This window comes from Sus scrofa, chromosome 2 (genome assembly GCF_054392235.1).
Source record: "Sus scrofa isolate SSC_HxYL_T2T_F1_AM1 chromosome 2, Sscrofa_HxYL_maternal_Yorkshire_Landrace_v2.0, whole genome shotgun sequence".
Taxonomy (NCBI): Eukaryota; Metazoa; Chordata; class Mammalia; order Artiodactyla; family Suidae; genus Sus; species Sus scrofa.
In genome coordinates, this window is record NC_139384.1 from 123029248 (window position 1) to 123045681 (window position 16434).

Genomic DNA, 16434 nt, shown 5'->3' on the forward strand with positions numbered 1-16434 from the left:
AGAAATGTCACCATCTCTGTGTCTATAAGACAAGATTATAAAGTGATGATTGTGACTGTGTATTTTAAGCAAACACAAAGGAAATTAAGTAGCAAAAATTGTTGTCCCTCCAAGAAATAACTTGAGAAACTCATACTGATTCCAAATATAATGAATTTATTCAAAATCTTAGGACTCGATGTCTTGGAAATGCTTAAAATCCATGCAAGAAAATCACATGAATGCTTCACAAACTGTATCATTTTTGCTTAAAAACGGTACTACCCAGTTAGACAACCTTCTGTATTTATCAGTTTTGCTTTCAAGAACTTTTGGCTGTGTCTCCAAATGAAGTGCACCTTCAAAACACACAAATTTTATCATCACTGAAGACACTGAAAGATTTTTAAAACAGCTAAAAAGGGGAGTGTTTAGAAAACTTTTTCAACAAACGTAGCAACGTTGGGAGCATGTGTATGGCCTCCAGAGCACTGTCCATAAGCAAGGGATTCCAATTTGGCAGATACATTGTGATGGGTTTCTTTTTATAAAGTTCTACTACAAGGTATACCATCTATAGACCCTTGTTGATTCTGTCAGACCAGAAAATTCTCATCATTCCCTCCATTCTTCAGGAGTATGACAAGCAATAGAGATCAGGGTAGAATTTGGTAGACATTTGCATCTCAAGTTAAGGAAAAAGAAAGATAGGAAAGAGAAAGCCAGAGAAGATAAGACAAAATAGGAGGAAGTAGTTACTGTGCTCAAATACTTGCTAGCTACTGTTTTAAATATTCTTGCCGGTGATAATTATTAGTGAATATTTACCATGAGCCAGTCGCCATGGTTGTTACTTGACGCAATGTTCTGCATTACTCTTCCAATAACTGCATCTAAGAAATGTGTCCTTCCAGTTCTTTATGGGTAAAGAGGTGGAGAAAGTCTTTTATTGTAAGTAAATGGCCTAGACAAGATTAAAACTCTTGCTTCTCTAATACCAGAGCCAGTGATCTAGTAAATCATACCAAGAAGCTAATAGAAATCAGCATCTCACTGGTCATCTTTCATAAAATGGTAAGTTTAGATACAACTAAGTCTGTTATGGGATTATGACAGCCTGTTTGTCACTCTGAGCCTGTTTCATGGGGTTTCTGTGGATTCCATCATATGCCTTTATTTTAGACTTGGCCCGTCTTTTGAGATCTTAAAGTACATGCTTGGGGTCAAGGGAACCACAATAAGATTGAAATTAGGTAGTCATTATGGTTCTCTTTAGTACTTTTTATTTGATTGATTCACTTTAAGACTATAAATTTCTGCCTCATAGGTTTTTTGTTCATGCGTTGTTTTTCCCATGACCTCAATACTTCTATGCTATGAAAGGCAACCATTAACAATTAATTATTTTAAAGAATTAAATACCTGTTGAATGGAAATAGTTGACATAGACTAGCACTGATATTTTTCTACAGACTGTTATTGCTTAGGTTTTTTTTCTTTCTTTCTTTTTCTCATCCCACACATCCCTCCCCACTCATCCTTTGTAAAGCAGAAAGTCTTTTCTACTGGCCTTCTGACCCCACATAACTACTCAAATAGCCTATTTTAAGTGGTCACTTTCTGCCAGTCTCTGTCCTGAATGTTTTATCTATGGTTTTAGACATCAAGTCCTTGATAGTAGGACTCATGTCCAGCTAAGCCCTACACTGTATCTCCAACTGACCAAGTATGACCATCATGCCCATCAGAAGCAAAAGTCAGGCCTGAGGGCTTAACATTGTGATGTACAATCTTTTTTTTTGTCCTGTCAGCTGTTACTGTACATGCTCAAGTACATTGTTGGGGCTCCTAGTCCATGAAATTTGGTCCATTGGAATTAGAATGTACCTACATTGATTTCAGCTTTTGGTGTGATTAAGCCTTTTGTTTTGTACAGTTAAAAAAAGAAAAAGAAGAAGTCTGCTTATTTCTTTTAAGAGTTTTTTGAGCTATTAAGATGGTAAGAACAGAGTCTTTCCTTCCAAGGCTACTTCTTAGTCTTCTTTTCATTGGGTTTGCTTTCTTTCCCTCCATCCTCTCTTCTTCCTTTCTAGTTTTCCCTCTTCAGACTCTGTTTCTAATCCACTTGGGAGGCAGTCTATAGTCTCTCCTATAAGAATCCAGATGAGTTTCCAATCACTTTTTTTTTTTTTTTTTTGGTCTTCTGTCTTTTTAGGGCCACACCCGTGGCATATGGGGGTTCCCAGGCTAGGGGGTCTAATCGGAGCTACAGCTGCCAGCCTTTGCCAGAGCCATGGCAATGCTAGATCGGAGCCGTGTTCGCAACATACAACCACAGCTCACGGCAACACCGGATATTCAACCCACTTAGCAAGGCCAGGGATTGAACCCTCAACCTCATGGTTCCTAGTTGGATTTGTTTCCCCTGTGCCATGGTGGGAACTCCCTCCAATTACTCTCACTCTATGAAATGCCCATCAGCAGTTCCTCAGACTTTAATACCTAGACAGATGTATGTGCTCCATTGAGGGAGAAAGGGCTGTGGAATGCAGCATGTTGTATGCCAATACTAATATTCTATTCTGTAGATGTTGGTACTCAGTCTTGGTTGGCTGGGCAATTCCTATGTAGCTTTTGCTTAATGTCTGAGTAATTGGCGGGAGAAGGACTTTGGTCTGTAATTTCTCCTTTTGTGACTTCCTCTTTTTGCACTTTGAGATTATGAGTGAGTGTGATTTCAGATGAGAAACACTTAACAATGAGTCAGGGAGATGAAATTTCGCTGAGATGCAGAACACAGGAAGAGAAAATGTGTGAAAAATCACGTTGACGGGGTTTTCTTGGTAGCTAGTAAAGCAGAGAAAGGAAATTCCCACACAGCAGGCTCTAATAAAATTGGCAGGCAGGGATGGCGGATTGTGTGAGATACTGATGAAGAATATAGAGATGGAGAGCAAGTGAAGGAATCATAGAAGCTTATCAGCCATTCTTTCTCTGCGCCTAATTTACTCTCTAAATGAGTTTCCAGATGAGAATTGTTTTCCCATAAATTTGCATCAATAGATTTACAAGTATGGTTGTGCATTTCCTAACACAAGGGTTAACCAAATATTAGGCAATATTATTGTTTGGTATTTGTTTTGCAATCCCAAGGATAGCTTATGAAGAGTGGACATTTATGTGTGTGTACACCAGACTCAATATATGGAAATTCAGATTCCCAAAGGAAATAAAGCAGGACATGGTCATTATTGAAGGAATGTACTCATCATGTGATTGTATTAAAGACACACACTCCTTACGGACTTTAAAAATATCATTTGATTTTCATACAGCTTTTCTGGATTTTAATATTTATGACATCAGGCAAGCTTATTACCAAGTTAAAACATGGAAGTCCTATTTCCTTGTTGCTTGACTCACCATTTACTTGGTTTATTAAGGATCCACCATTTACTTGGTGTGCTTATTTTTGATATTCTTTTTCACCCACCAGTTGGCAAGATGCTTGAGACAAGGCCATTGTTTTTCTTCTTCCTTCGTGTTTTTTTGTGGCATGCAGTAGTTGCTCAGTAAATATTCACTGAATGAGAATGAGGGATCTTGGGAGATGGGGCAAGTTTGCTTCACATGAGTAAATCACCTATCCCAAAGGTGGCAGCTAGCCCAGAACTCCTTGATCTTATCCCCCATTGTGTCAGTAGCTGTCCTTTGTGTCACCAGCAGGGTTTTTGTGGGAGAGGGCAGTATGCTTCCAGGGCAGGCTGCAAGAGACTAGGAGCTAGGACAGAGGCCTGGGAGGGTCACACAGGGAATTAATGGCTTTAATACATGAAATCGGTGGGGATAACAACTTTAACATTTACCTCTTGCAAACTTGTGCTGAAGGCCCTTCCCAAATTGAGGTTTGTGGCCTGTGAGAGAGTCAGCAGCTTCCAGAGCAAGGGCCCAGCAATATTAGCCTCCACTGAGTGCTTTTTAACTATTAACTGGCTCAGAAAGGGCAAAGCAGCAAATCCTGCTGGCAACTGAAGCCTGAAATAGTGTTGTTACAAGTGGAAGGTCACTTGACAAGGATCCCTCTAGAACTCTGAACTTCCTTTACTTCCAGAGGAGACCATGAGCTTAGGCACAAAATAGGGATAAAATGCTTATTTTAGCTGAAGATATCTGTTAAAAAGAGTGGGGAAAATAGGCTAACCCCTGTGCCCCTGCTTTGCACTTGGTTCTGGTAAGAGAGAAGGAGAGGCCCTCAGCTCCCGCTGTGCTCAGTGGGGTCCCTCCAAGAGCCGCTCTTGTATTAACCACTTCACTGTTTTGTCCCCATCTCGTTATCTGTTCTTGTTAGAATCTTTATTATTCATGGATGCAAAAAAAAAAAAAAATCCCATCATTAAACCATCATAAATATTCATAACACTTTGCAATTGTGTGCATTTCATTTAGCCACTTGGCAAAACTTCTCTGAAGTACCAAGAGTTTTAAGGAAATCTGGCTAATGAGACCAGAGCTCAGGAAAGGCAGGGTGGCTTTCCTACTTTTTGTTATTTGATTTTAACCTGAAAACAAATGTGGAATATAAATAATAATTAAACGAGATAAGCAGTGGAGGCGTTTCCTTGCAGTGAAGAGCCGCACATTCCTCCTTTTTGTCTTGATTGTGCTTTTGTGTCAAGCAGAAGATAAGGGTAAACACTGTACTACAAGAGAGGGACTAACGGGGCAGCAATGCTAATGGATTTATCCAGGAGCCTACAAAGGCCAGATAAACCCTCTGCTTTGGTTAACAAGGACCTCTCTTCTCATGTTCCGTATAATTACTGACGTCAGGTTGGAGGTGAGATAAGCGTGACTCCTTTCTTGGTCTTATTATAGTAGATGGCCATCCCATTTTTACTGTCTAAGGAAGAATTACATCCATCTCTCTCTCTTCTGCTAATCCAGTTTATCTAAACCATGCACTCTGCATCAGTACTGAGAGCTCTTCATGGGAGTCAAAGAGAAGCCAGCAAACTTCGGCAGCAGCCCACTGGAATTGGAATAATGTGCTCCCCACTGCCACCCCTCCCATTCAGAGCACACAGATTGAAACCAGTGGGGGCATCTTTTGTTTTGCACCTCAAATTCATGCCTTGAAACGTTTCTTTCCTGCCTTTTCAGCTTAAGGATTCTCAGCCCTGAAAAGGAATTTTTAAACCGTATGAGCTTATAGAGAGAAAATATTTATACCAGTATGTCTCGTGGCTCTTGCCTACGCTGGTTGAGGATTCCTCCACGCCACTGTGACAGCCTTTATGTTGGATAATGAGATTCCTTCCCTGCATAACAGCTAACAGGTGCTAGAAAATACTGGTTACAATCGAGACTGCTCAGCAAGTTCTGCTTTCCCTGAGGAGCTTGTGCCAAGTAGAAACAAGTTACCACCCATCCAGGTATTAGCCTGGGCTGCTTGTGTACATCACTTTGTTAAGGAAATGTCACACGTTAATAGGAGAGTGCTCCAGGTTCCCAAACAGAGGACCAATTATAGAAGGTTCTCCTTGGTCTGCTCCTGTGGAAGTCTTTTTTTCCCACTCTTGATCCTTGAGCTCATTTGTGGTGGTCTTTGGCATCCTTCTCATTGTTTGTTGGCCCATCTCAAATACTTTCTAATTAGAAACTTAATCTTGTACCTTCTCCTTGTTCCAGCTGATATGGTATATCAGCAGAGAGAAGAGGCTCTTTTCACTATTTTTTATATTTGACTGCACCAAAAAAAAAAAAAAAAAAAGTGAAAAGTGTTCAGGAAAATCAAGTGTATCATTTTATATAAGTCCTTGTGTCAATTTAGATATCGTGACCTTTGAAATATGGCAAATTCCTTCAGTACTATGACATTGAAATTCAAAATCAAGTTTTAAAAATTCTAGCAGTGTTAATTACTCCCTCTGTGCTTCGATTGCACTTTCTTCCTAGCCCTCTTAGCCTATCATATTTGTTTAATAGCCTATTTTGCTTGCAAGGAACTGTGATTCACTCAGGCTACCTCAAATAATGAAGGCTTATTTTAAGGATGCTTGTTTCAATAATGGAGTCAGAATCTCAGGAAAACTTCAAAACAGAAGCCATAATGACCAGTGACTAGAACTCAAAAGGGGTTCAATTTTTACGGAAACAGCTCTGTGGATCTGAGCAGGTACAAGTTAGGGCTTTGTAGAAGGAATGTGATCAAAATGTTTTCCATATATCTGCTCTTTTTTAATTTATCCCCCTCTCTTCTGACTCATTCTACTTAGACTATCTCTTAAAAGGGCCATACTAATTGTCCTGGGTAATTACTAAATAGTAAGTAAGGTCAGGGGTGTTTTTTCCTTGCCAGGACACATGGAGGACCCTGACTAGCCTTTGCATTGCCTGCCTCTGAGTCAGGTGCCCCCTCCCTGTCCAGTCAACTATGACCATGAATGTGAACACACAGCTCCTTTCACTTCCTTCCAGGTGACTGTGGATATGACAGGTTCTATAATCAATGTGTATGACTCATAATGACTGGGAGCTTTACCTGGGTGAAGCCAGTCAGTCTCCTATTAGAAAAACATCCACAGTGCTTCGCACATGTTCTGGCATATAGTATGTGCTCCAAGAAGTATATCTAAATAGAAAGGGAATCTTAATATTCCTCTTTGTTGGGATTTGTGTTAGGTGAAGTGAAATAACTTGCGGTCTGCTTGTGATTTGATCTCCGTATTTGCCAACAGCAAGAAATTACAGAGGGTTCTAGATTGTAAGGCAATGGTGTATCTCACCTTCCCTCTGTCCTTTCCACTAGATTATTTTTCTTGATCTTTAGCGATCAAGACCTTGTGGTAGAGTCAGCAAGTTAGTATTCTGTGATGTGAAGACTGTCTCTGTCAGCTTAGGCTGCTGTAACAAGTACTATAGACTGAGTGGCTTAAACAGTAGAAGCTTATTTCTCAGAGCTCGAGGCTGAGAAGTGTGAGATTAAAATGCCAGCATGGCCAGGTTCTGGTGAGGGCCTTCTTCCTAGTTTGCGGACGGCTGTCTTGCTGGGTCCTCACAAGGTGGAGAGTAGAGAGAAGCAAGCTCTCTCCTGTCTCTTCTTTCAAGGACACTAATCTCATCATGAGGACTTTACCCTCACGACCAAACCACCTTCTAGAGGACCTGTTTCCAGATCACACCACACTGGGGACTCAGGCATCAACCTATGAATTTTGGAGGTACACAGACATGCAGTCTGTAGCAAGGTCATATCTCATTTTAAAATGAGAAGCCTGCTGTGATTCCAGCTGTTCTCTCTAGGTCCCTGGAGTGACTCTCTATAGAAGACTAGAATAAACCCCCACTAACTTCCATGGGAACAAATTATTTTGGAGAATATATATACATATATATCTGCTTTTTAGAGCCTCACCTGTGACATATGGAAGTTCCCAGGCTAGGAGTCGAATTGGAGCTATAGCTGCAAGCCTACACCACAGCCACAGCAAGGCTGGATCTTTAACCCACTGAACAAGGCGAGGGATCAAACCTTCATCCTCATGGATACTACCTAGGATTATTACCACCAAGCCATAATGGGAATTCCAGAGAATATAAATTTGTATTCTAGTTTCAAGGAGATCTGGAACCATTTCTTTAGGGGAAACCTGGAGATCCTTCCTCACAAAGTTAACTCCTCCCACTAAACTGTGTGCTCCGTAGAGGCCACAGACAGGCGTCACAGATGTTGGAGATAGAAGTTGGGGCGAGAGACCAGGTCAGCCCCTCACTGGGATTGCAGGCCCATTGTATGACTGTGCTTCAGTCCCTTTTGTGGACTTCCCAAATGAGGGGTTCTCCAAATGACAGTTGTACCAAGATTCTGTGACCACAGAGGGCAGCACAGATGTGCAGTCCCAGTTGCAGGTTTATACTGGACAAAGGCCTCTTCTGTCTAGGTGTGCCTACCATCCCATAATCACCATGCAGTTGTTCTTGCCTATACATCCATAAACTTGATCAGGGCAGAGAATGGGATTAGAAGCAGAGGAAATATTGTAGTGAGTGGAAAATTCAATCTTCCCTTTTGCAAATCACCCAACAAAAAAATGAATGTCTATTCCTCTGAGTTAGATCTTTTTTGTTTTGTTTTTCTTTTTCTTGTCTTTCTACTGCTGCACCTACAGCATATGGAGGTTCCCAAGCTAGGGGTCAAATTGCTACTGGCCTATGCCACAGCTACAGCAATGCAGGATCTGAGCCATGTCTGTGACCTACATCACAGCTCACAGCAACACTGGATCCTTAACCCACGAAGCAAGGCTAGGCAGGAATTGAACCTGTGTCCTCATGGTTGCTAGTCATATTCATTTCCACTGAGCCACGGCCAGAACTCCTGAGTTAGGTTCTTGGTTCTTTCCATATAGCTTGAATGAAAAACATTTTCTGGTACTTGGGGGCTACTTCTGAATGGGCATATATACCTGCGCACACAATAACTTGGCAATCCAATTACTCCTTTTCTGCTATCTCTTTTCCTTCCCTGTGGCCTTCAGGGGAGCTTTGGTCAATTTCTGTGGAAATGTAGTGCTCCCCCACTTTCCGCCTCCTGCTCTCTATGGAGCTGTCAAAGCTTGGGTTGGAGCAGTGGGATGTGTGAGTCTGCTGTGAACACTTTAGCCAAGGAGCCTGGTGTCCCCACTAGACAGAGTAGAGCATAAGTCTTATGGGCAGGATCAATGATAAAAGTGAGAAGAAGAAAAAAAAAAAAGCAGAACAGAGATGAGGACAGCCAAACAGATTCCAGCTAAAACTGATTGAGCTTGCTAATGAATCCATGAGCTGGTACTGAATTCTCGATACTCCTCACTTCTCAAATCAAGTTACAAAATTGATTCCATGCCAGTTACAAGGGGCAGAGCTGTCACTTACCAGGGAGATTAACTTGCTTTGTTGAATACTGACAGGGACCGGAGAAGGGCAAGACTTACACAGAATGCAGGGCACTCTAATTCATGGTAACCTCAAAATCTGTAGGAGAAGTAAATTGAGGATTTGTAATCGGCACCAGTGTCTGGTTCTGACTAAGGTTAACCTAGAGAGAGTTGAAGGAAGTCCTCCATCACCTTGAATGTTTGTCATCCATCTGGACCCTTGTGCCTTGGTTGGTCAGACCTTGGGAGGAATAGATCCTGATCCTCTGGTGCTCATGGTCAATGCCCTTATACTTAGTCAGCGAGACCCACCAAGCACATTGTGGGCCCAAACATTTGTGTAATGATGGCTCTGCCCAGCCCTGGAACTTGGGGAACTCCAGGGATATGGAGGTCAGCTGAGTGGAGGAAAAGGCACCAAGGATTCAAAATGCCCTGTGTTCTGGGAAGCTGTCTACAGTGTGGTCAGATCTGTGAATACCACAGGGCTGGCTGGCCATCCCCCAGAAGGATTTCTTTTAACCACTACATTTTTGCCCTATGGCTTTAGATGGTATCAGACTGACATTTAAATGTTTGTAAAGTGACCCTCAGTGTCTTTACACTGCTTAGCATAGATGATGTCAAGGAAAAAAAAAGTGCTGTGAATACATAAAATTAGAAAAAATATAGAAGCGTGTAAGTGTGGGGGGGGGGGCGGCAGGGGAAAACTACTGAAAGAAGAGATAATACAAATTATTCTTCTCACATTTTTCATAATGTTTAGGTAAGTTTGAATATGCACAGAAACTGGGTATACCTTGAGAAATTAAAGAATTAAAGTTACATTTGAGAAGTCCACTTTTATCATAAAATCATTGATTCACAGACAAAATTAGAGGAAGTTGCCTAATGACCCTCTCACAACTGCGTTGCATTAGAAATGTCTTAAAGATGGTATAAACATACCTACTGGTTTTCCTTCAGCTGGAGCTCTTAATCAAGTTTTTAGGAATGAAGAGGAACAGACTGGGGGCCTCTGTTCAAATTTTGGATCAGCTTGCCTCTGGTTCCTTCCCTGGGCTACCTAACGAAAGTCACTTTCTTCTTGCATCTCCAGGGAAGAGTGATAACAATCCTCCTTTCCATTTAATTCTTCCCAAGCTTGTGGGAAAGAACCATTAGTTTATGTTTTATTCTTTATGCCCGTAAGATCTTGGGATGAAATACTCTCAATAAACCACAAAGCCTATTACTATTTTAAGTACCTGCATCTTCCAGGAGAAGGAACATGCTGGCTCCCTGCAGGAGAAATAAATGGAGTCAGCTTTCTGGCTGGCACACTGTCTTTAGGAAGGAATAAAAAAAGACACAGATCTTCTTGTTCTGTCTGCTGCAGAAAATGTGTCCAGATCCAGTAAAGCAAAGCACAGATTTCAGAGGTGTTGTGAGTTTCACACTCTGTGCTACACAAATTGGGATTGTTGTTGTGGTGATTTGGTCCAGCAGAACAAGCTCCAGACACAAAAAGAAGATACTAGGGTGTTGATAAAAAGAATTTTCTAGTATATATATCGGAAGAAACATGTTCTTTATCTGATTTTAGTGTCTTGTTTCATGGCCTTTATGGAAAGGAAACAACTTCGGTTACCTGCATCTCAAAAGATACAGGCAGTTTGAGGGAGCACCTGGCACTTAACAAAACAGCCTGCAAAAATATTGTGTTCTATTTTGCCATTGTAATCTCTTTGAGAGAATTTTTTTTTTTGGTCCCTCTCTTTGTGTTCTTGTCAGGATCGACAAGCATCCATGTGTTTCCAAGTGACATGAAGTTCTTGCTTGAATAATCATGACTAAAATCCAGGATATTTCAAAGCACATTATTGACTCGGAGAGCCACCCACTAGATTGCATTCTTCTGAATTAACTCTGACTGACAACCTCACGGAGGTAGTTCTTTTACCTCAAATTGTCAGGTCTTCTCATGTCCACACCGTAGCTCTGATGGCCGGAATCCCCGTGGCAGGGTGTTGTGGTGGCAACTGTGTGACCGAAAAGGTTTCTTGTATTCATGTTTCAGAAACCCCCACACTTAGGAATTAAACTGAGTCAAAAAGCAGACAGCAAGAAGAGGAACTGAAAGTTTTTATTTAACCTTCAGGGTGGACCCTAACTCATGCCACTTCTAGAAGTAAGATGATAGAACTCATGGGATACTTAGAATGGAACCAGGGGTGATTTTTAATGAAAAGTCATGAAATCATGTTTTACTCTCAGCATGTACTGAGGTTCTTGGGAAGAGAGTGTGACGATCTCTGACGGGAATAGTCAAAAGGGTTGTTATGGTGGGATATCTGTACACAAGGCCTTTGGTCCCCTTTCTTCTATCACTCTAGAAATTATGGATAGTGTAGGAAGGGCCTAGAAGCTGCTTTCTCTTTGGAAAGGGGAAGGGAGGGAGGGAACTTGCCTGGAAGCAGCATTTGTATAGTAAACTCACTGTTTTTTACTTAGATGCAATATATATATGTGTGTGTGTGTGTGTGTGTGTGTATGGATTTTTTTTTTTTTCGAGTGGTTCGACTAATTAACCCTCCCCTCAAGCACACGAACCCTTGGTGTTGCCCTTGACCAATTCTTTGGGCAATGCAATTATTTGCCCCTTTTGTTTATTTTAAACCCTGTACATTCATTTATCATCCATATAAAAAAAAGGACACACAAGTATTGCAAATTTACTGCTAACAGCATCCATCAGCAGTTACAACTTCGTTTTTAAAATAGGCACACATGTGTATTTAACCACTGAATGACTTGAATAATACAGTGGGTTGTATCAAATGAAAAACTGACAGAGAATATTGGCCTGATTAGTTATTCACAATCATTTTCAGAAGCGTTTGTTTTCTGGAGGGACTGTGCAAAAATCATCATGCTTTCCACAGCATTTTTGCCAGTGCTTTCTTGAAGTATGCTTATGTTATCAGCAGTATATGAAACTAAGCTTTGCAAACAACCTTTGAGAAACTTTTTCAAACAGTTCGTAAAAAACTGTTACAATGGCCAGTGAACGTTTAATCAGAATTATCTTGAACATCCTTTGTGGCATTTGCCTATAAGAAGAGATAAAAGGATATAATCATTATCACTGGGATAAGGGATTCAGATACATACATGTCTTATTCACCACATTTTCTCCTTTGATTCTTTTTGTGTAACACCTTAGGTGATTCCAAAAACTTTGTTACCAAACAAAGTGTACTTCTTGCCACACTGCTCACATCCCGTCTCTGGTCCTTCTTGCTTTCCCTTTATACATGCAGCACTATCTATTGGGAACTGACCTTTTAATCAGGGACTCACAGTCACTTTCAAATGCTTAGTCCCCTCTTTTGCATGTTCTGCACTTTATCCCTTTGCTCTAATCTGAGAAAATGTGGGCTTATGTTGGCCACGGTCCTGGACATCTCTCAATTCAGTGTAAATACAGTCTCCACTTCACGAACAGGTATAGGGCTATTCTCTAAAGCAGAATCTGAAATTATCATCTTTTCATCACTTCCCCTACCTTCTTATGGCACTGGGGTGATTTCTCTGGACCAATCTCCTCCTAATTTCCTTCAGTGATCCTCAGGTTTTCTCATCTCCAGAGTTACCTCTGTTGCTACTATGGAAATTGACTCCATGTACTTTACTGTCCTTTCTGAGCCCACAATGGTTTTTTAACACACCAGGTTTTCTATTTTGTAGGAAGCTCTTAACCCCATTTTGACTATATGTAGAAATGATTTCTCTTAAGCTTCCTTAAAAATCTCAATCTTTTTTCACTCACTTTTTTTTGAACATCTATCTCCTCCCTTATGTATAACATACATGCTTGAATTTTATATTTTCTTGATAAAGCATTACAGTGTTTTGCTTACACATCATGTCTGCCTTATGTTGTAAACTTTACAAGTACAGGTTGTAAACATCAACTTTATTCTGCACAGCACTGAGCACAATGTCATGATCATTTAAATGCTTTTGATGATGATGGTGATGATGATAATGACCACGTAATGCTGTTCTGGTTGAAAAGAGCACATAGGTAGTCCAGTACATCTTTTTTTTTTTTAATGAGTTGTTCCTCATTCTATAAAGCTGTCATTCTTCATTAGTAAAAAAAGGTTACAGTAAGTTATAATTAGTGTTTAGTGCCCTGTCAAATAATTAAGTATAATAAAAAGCTTTCAATGAGTTTAATGTTAACATGGTATAATTAAAGCCAAGTCTTGAAATGCATTAGGCATCTATTATGTTAGACATTTGATGCTTTTTCCCTCTACGGCTGAAATTCTCAAATTGTGCTTATAGCAATGTCATCATCAAAGACAAAATCTCACATCACTCAGATGCAGAATGAGCTTTGCAGTGTCCAGGAAGGGCAATATTTTAAAAAATCAAGCAAATCATTTATACAACCCTGTTATTTACTGATAAGGAAATGAGTCCCAAAGATAATGTGTGACTTGCCCAAGGTCACACAGTAGTAAGTTAATTTTTCCTTTATAGTGAGAATTGCTGTTTTGGGTTGTACTGAGGTGATTATTATTATTACTGTCCTTCTTCCTTTTGGAAGTGTAACATGTTTGCTGTAAAATGATTATTTTGTCTTTTTCTTGATGGGGTGAAAAAATAGGTGCAAAGTAAAAGAACATAATTTGTATTTAGCTCTTGTATTTAACACTTGGTTTAGGATGCAGGGCTTGTCATAGTGCCTATTTTAAGGCTCAAATACTGAGACAAGGCTTAACTCTCACCGTTTTCTCATCAGAATAACTGGAAGGTGCCTAGATACTGGGCCATTTCGAGCCCTGCATTCTTTGACCTTCTCAGGCCTTCTCTTGTGCATGTGGTATTATCTTTTCTGTCCACAAAGATTTTGAAAAAAATCAGCAGAGTACAAGTAGCCCCTGAAATAAAGGCGTCATTCAAGGAACAAAGAAGTAGAAGGAGGGCTCCAATTAAAATGATGAAAATCTTTAATTTTTATTTAGGTATACTTGTACGGACACGTGTATATACAAATACAGATCGTATGGGTTTGTTTGTGTGTGGGTTGGTTTTTTTTTTTTTTTTTTTTACATTTTCTTTTACGTTTATATAATGTCAGCATTTCAAAACAGCACTCGATGAGTAAGTGCAAAGGAACTGCAAAGCGGGCAGTACAAGCACAGGACCACACGGAGCTGGACTTCACACCCAGACGCACACACAATGAGTGGCTTCAATGGGGTGTCAAGAGTAAGCATGGAAAGCGGATTTTGACTCATGGGTAACCTCCAACATGCCAGCATCTATTAAACTGTACAGACAATGGGAGCAAGCCCATTGTAGGGAGATTTGTCTCACATCCGAGCAGCTCTGGGGCAAATGCATGGGAAAAACTCAGTGATGCCAAACCAGAGACAGACCTGCCCATTCACGGTTCTGAGGGAAAATAAAACTTGGGAGGAAGGCAAGAGACACAAAAAAGAAGGAAAGAAAGAAAAAGAAATAAAAGGGGGTGTGTGTAGGCAAACGGGGGTGTGGTGGAGGTGGTTTCCAAAAAAACTAGAAAAACTAGTGATCATAGCTCTGAGAGCAATGAATGGAGGGGAGGGAGTTTAAACTGTTGTTTTGTTTTTAATTTAGGGAAAACTATTTAAAATGGCTGCTGCCGTTGCTAAGGCACCAGAGAAAAACGAAGTCCTGGAAAGTCCACAGGTACTGTATGACTCTTCCTTTCACAATGACAGAGAGAGAAAGAACCCTCATTTAACCTTCCCAAACAAACTGGTCTGCAACCTTTCCCATGCGTGGGCTGTGCTTGATACTGGCGAGACTCTCGGGGGGAAAATGAAAACAGTGTATGAAAACCACCACAAAGAGAAAATCCAGAGTACAGAACTGAGACTAAATGCCCTAAACCTTCTCAAATCAACATGCTGGGGGGATAATACACCACAGGGCTCCAACATCAGACCTTGAAAACATTGAGGACAAAATAGCGATCAAAAAAAGTCGTGTTGTTCCAGGTCCCCAGATGGTGGAGTCTTAAGATTTGGGAGGGCGATGACCACACGTGAGTCCTGTATGGAGCAGTGTTTCGGCCATTTGTGACTCTTCTTAGCCGCATATACATTGGATGTTTCAAAGTCTCAATGCATGTTTTGTATCCTGAAAGGCTATTGTTCTCACTTACAAAAGACATAAGAATCAAATTAATACTTTATTATCAAACACTATATACAACAGAGGTTGCTAATAATACAGAATTTAAAGAACGCAGTTTTTTTTTTTTTTTTTAAACGTTTTACTTTTCTTTCCTCTGCCACCCAAGAAAGTACAGTACAAAACAATAGTCTAAACTAACACGGACTATTACCTGGTCTATTAAAGGATACACGGTATCCACTAAACAGACAGATCCTTATTTCCCTGCTTCGTGTTGCAAAGCCCTTGGCAACCAGGGGCAAAGGTCGCTGGGGTTTGACTAACTGGGGCTGAGAGGCAGCGAAGGCTGCCCTTCAGACTTTTGAATTGTTTTTGAAATTAAAAGCTGCTACAAAGTCGCATCGACATCCTCCTAAGCCCCCTGAGGGTTGTAACACCATCACAAAAGGCCACCAGCACGTTTTAGACAAGATGAAAACTGTCTGATACCAATCATCTTCTTGAAAATTCCGTGGCAAGCATTACCTACAATTACGTACGTCACTTATAGGTAGAGAAGCACATTTTCTACTGGTGTGGATAGTCTTGCTTTTTTTTTTCTTTTTTTTTTTTTTTTACACTTAATTTGTAGTGGCACAATGGTGAAGTAAAGGGGTCTAATTTCACTGTGAAAATGAAAGACAATGGCAGAGAGGGCCATGAGTAATTATTTTATCATTTGTTAGAGACAAATGCTAGAAAAACCACAGAAGTCACCATTTCTAAAATGAAATTAGCACTGCTAATGTAGTTATGACTAACTGGAATCATTACAGGATCATTTGATTTCCTTGTGATTATAGAACATGCAGTATTATTTTGGTTCTGACTATTGATCCGTTTTAGAAGGTAGCTTTTTTTCCCCCTACCCAAATCCCACTGGACCAACAAGCCTGTAACTATTAATAAAAAGTATTACTGGATATCACTGAGAGTACTGAGTATATAAAGAGTTAATGCAAAAAAGAATCCAATGCTGTGAACTGTTGTTTCAGTGAAATGGTGGCTGCCTTCCGTGATAAGACTCTGCCACTCCAGAGAAGTTCCTGATGTCTGGGGGAACAGGACTGATTGTATCTGCGAGGCTGGCAACCCGACTCACATGGTTCCAAGTGCGAACAGACCCAGCATTAACATCCACTCCAAACGGATCAGGTAAGCCCAGATTACATTTCAACATGTGTACAACTCTCCAGGGTGCAGTGCCTGTACAGCTGCCTTTCATTCACATATTTCTCTGATTCATACCTATTCACAATTCTTAGCAAATTCCCATTCATGAAGTGCGTCCATAATATGAGCCCCCCCTTTTGTTAACATGTAC

At 40.5% G+C, this 16434-nt stretch overlaps 1 long non-coding RNA gene across 2 annotated transcripts in view; it reads left to right on the forward strand.

The window, feature by feature from the left end:
• The window catches only part of LOC110259772 (uncharacterized), an 835641-nt gene that overhangs the window by 785671 nt on the left and 33536 nt on the right, over window positions 1–16434 (forward strand). For both annotated transcript variants that reach the window (XR_014838463.1, XR_002342113.2), the window contains 2 exons: window positions 14550–14621; window positions 16106–16265. This is a non-coding gene — a long non-coding RNA (uncharacterized LOC110259772). Of the gene's footprint in view, window positions 1–14549; window positions 14622–16105; window positions 16266–16434 lie in introns of those variants that run through there.